The sequence below is a fragment of the Mastomys coucha genome, chromosome X (genome assembly GCF_008632895.1).
Source record: "Mastomys coucha isolate ucsf_1 chromosome X, UCSF_Mcou_1, whole genome shotgun sequence".
Classification (NCBI taxonomy): Eukaryota; Metazoa; Chordata; class Mammalia; order Rodentia; family Muridae; genus Mastomys; species Mastomys coucha.
In genome coordinates, this window is record NC_045030.1 from 89,575,692 (window position 1) to 89,579,569 (window position 3,878).

Genomic DNA, 3,878 nt, shown 5'->3' on the forward strand with positions numbered 1-3,878 from the left:
AAAAAAAAAAAAAAGAAGTATAGCCATAAATCTCTTGAAAGAAAAAATATGTAAATGTTTGTGATAGTGGATTAGGAAACAGTTTCTTAGCTATGATGTAAAAAATATAACAAAGAAAAATAGTTTTGTGTTCCTTAGTAATATTACTATGCCATCTATTCCTACCGTTTCATTGTTATAGAAAATTACTAGTAGTTATTATTTTCTTGATCTGTAAAATATAGATATTATTTATATCTTAGAATTTTTACAAATATTATTATATTTGAAATATTAATGTCCATTTGTATCATAATCTATAGAAAAATGATTTCTTTTTCTATTCTCTTTTTCCCATAGAAAAAAAGTGTTTCTTTTTCTATTCCCTTCTAACCCCATTCTTATCTTTTTGTTATTTTGTGGGAAAAGCAGAGTAAACAGTTCAATTAATGACGGTGTGAGACTATGGAGTATGATGAATATTCATATCATGAAACAAAGCAGAATGAAGCAGGAATTGGGCTTGGTCTTTGTTACAAAGGCTTGCCCTTCTCAATGGGTAGTTTTTATTTCTGACTTTTCAGAGGACCAGAGGCCTGACATCATAGAGCCCTTCTGTTCTACTCACCTTGGTAGGTATCTGGTATTCAGGAGACATCAGTGTTTGTCACACCAGATGTTACCAAGCTTCTAACTCTGCTGATCTCTAGATTTGACTTCTCACTTTCCACAACTGTAATGTACTCTGGTGAAGTGATGATGACTAAATGAATCTAATAAAATCCATATTTATCTTCCTGAACTCTATCCTCTTTAGTGTTTGTCTACAATATTATAAAATGTAAAAAAGTAAAGATCTAATTAATTGTTAAAAAAAAAGATTAAAAAGTTGATAAACTGAGAAAACTGACCATAATGGTGCATTTTCTTCTTGGGAAGCAGAGGCAGGAAGGTTGGGCTTCCTGGGGTCATAATGCAACACTATCTGAGAAGAAAACAAAACCAAAAAGAAAATGGAGAAGAATGCTCATCCATGGTTAACTATAGGTACATGCTCAGTCTGATTGGAGTCAGCAGTCTTCAATCAGCATATAATATGCTGCATATTATCTCATGAGTATGGAGGCCAACACAGTGCATATATTCCTTGTGTAAAAACCGACCCAGAACATGTAGCTGTATCTAGCTGTGAGTAAAAATTGACCCTACTCCAACTCCTAAACTCCTCCATTAAAAAAATGAAAATTGACAGGTTTTGCATCCACTCTCACTGTGAATCACACAGGGACACTTAGATTATTGGATGTATCAGAAAAGTATGCTTTCTTTCTTTCTTTCTTTCTTTCTTTCTTTCTTTCTTTCTTTCTTTCTTTCTTTCTTCCTTTCTTTCTTTTTTTTTTGAGACAAGTTTTCTCTGTGTAGCCCTGGCTGTCCTGGAACTCACTCTGTAGACCAGGCTGGCCTCGAACTCAGAAATCCACCTGCCTCTGCCTCCCAAGTGCTGGGATTAAAGGCATGCACCACCACTGCCCGGCTAAAAGTATGTTTTCTTATACTTTACAGACACCATATACACAGAGCCCTGCTCCCTTTTAGAGTGGTCCCTCTCTCCATTCTTCTTTGATTTTATGGTAATGTAATAGTTCTTATTATTTATGGTGGGTGCAAAATTGTCCTCCATTATCTTGAGCATTTGGATAATCTGTCACAGTTGGTGGCTGTTTGAGCAGGTTTCAGAGGCATGGGGCAGGCTTTAGGAGTCAAAGACTCTAGACACTAATTCAATATTTCTGTTTTGTATTTGTGATTCAAGATCTGAGCCCTAAATTTTCTGATTTATTAGCATACCTGCTGCTTGCTGCTAAGTATCTTTGTCACATCAGACACTTTTCCCTCTGAAACTGTAAGCTAAATAAACTCTTACTTCTATTAATTGCCTTGGTTTTATCACAACAATGTAAAAGTAACTAAGATAGGTAGTATTCATGTTTTTCTTTTGTTGCTTGTTTTTACTTCACACTTTTGGTAAATAACATAGATATTTTAGCACAAGTATTATTTTCAGAATTATAGAATCAGCCTTATTTTATTTATAATTACTATAATAATTATATTTTCCTTTTATTAAATTTATTTATACCTGTATGTACAGAAACACAATTGTCATGGCACATGTATGGAGATCAAGAAACAACTTGGGGTTCTCTCTAGGAACCATGCAGGTTTAGAGGGTTGAACTCATGTTCTACAATTACATGTTCATAACACTTGCCTGCTGAGCCATCTCGCTGGCACTATGATTTTATATTTTAGTTATTATTTATGCTTTTTCACTATGGCTGTACCACTACACTTGAAAGGATGATTGATGCCCGAGTTAAGATGAGTCATTCAATTAGCAGCACTAAGCAATATCAAACTCCTATAGATTTGTAAATGAGTGAATATAAAAAATTAACAGCTATTAACTTCTTTTCAGCATCTAATTTAACCTTTTTAATAAATCTGGGAATTAGGATAGGAATATTAATATCAACTTTAAATAAATACCACAGTCTTTCCAGTCTGCTCCCATCTACTTTAGGCACAAACTTGGAAGCCAGTCCCAAGCCCCAAGAGGAGGCTCCACTCCCAGGTGCTCTATCATGCCCAGGATCTTAGGGTCAGCAGTGAGTAAAACACAACATCTGTTCAAACACCACCTGAGGTAACTGGGATCAGCAGGATCCAGGGACACAGTAATCCTGTATGACCAGTGGCTTGGGTTCCTTCCTGTCTGTGCCAGTCTACCTTGATCTAAACTCACTTCTCATAATGATGATGGAGGACTTTAAGGATATGAATAACTCCATTAAAGAAATAGAGGAGAGCACAGGTAAACAGGTAGAAGCCCTTAAAGAGAAAGCACAAACCCCCTCAAAGAATTACAGGAAAACACAATCAAACAGGCAAAGGAAATGAGCAAAACCATCCAAGATCTAAAAACAGAAATAGAAACAATAAAGAAATCATGAAGGGAGACAACCCTGGAGTTAGAAAATCTAGGAAAGAGATCAGGAGTCATAGATGCAAGTATCACCAACTGAATACAAGAGATAGAAGAGTCAGAAGATACCATAGAAAACATTGACACAACAGTCAAAGAAAATGCAAAATGCAAAAAGCTCCTAACTCAAATCATCCAGAAAATCGAAGAAAGAGAACTTCAGACCCATCTCCCATACGAACACTGATGCAAAAACACTCAATAAAATTCTTGCCAACCGAATCCAAGAACACATCAAAATGATCATTAACTATGATTAAGTAGGCTTCTTCCCAGGGATGCAGGGATGTTTCAATATATGGAAATCCATCAATGTAATCCATTACATAAATAAACTCAAAGGAAAATAACACATGATCATTTTATTAGATGCTGAAAAAGCATTTGACAAAATTCAGCATCTCTTCATGTTAAAAGTCTTAGAAAGATTAGGGATTTAAGGCCCATACCTAAACATAGTAAGCAATATATAGCAAACCAGTAGCCAACATCAAACTGAATGGAGAGAAATTGAAGAAATCAGGGACTAGACAGAGCTTCCCATTTGCTCTCTATCTTTTCAACATATTACTTGAAGTTCTAGCTAGGGCAATTAGAAAACAAAAGAAGGTCAAAAGGATACAAATTGGAAAGGAAGAGGTCAAAGTATCACTATTTGCAGATGATATGATTGTTTATTTAAGTGACTCCAAAAATTCCACGAGAGAACTCCTAAACCTGATAAAGAATTTTAGCAAAGTTGTTGGATATAAAATTAAGTCAAACAAATCAGTGGTCTTCCTGTACACAAAGGATAAACAAGGCTGAGAAAGTAATTAGGGAAAGTACACCCTTCACAATAGCGACAAATAAA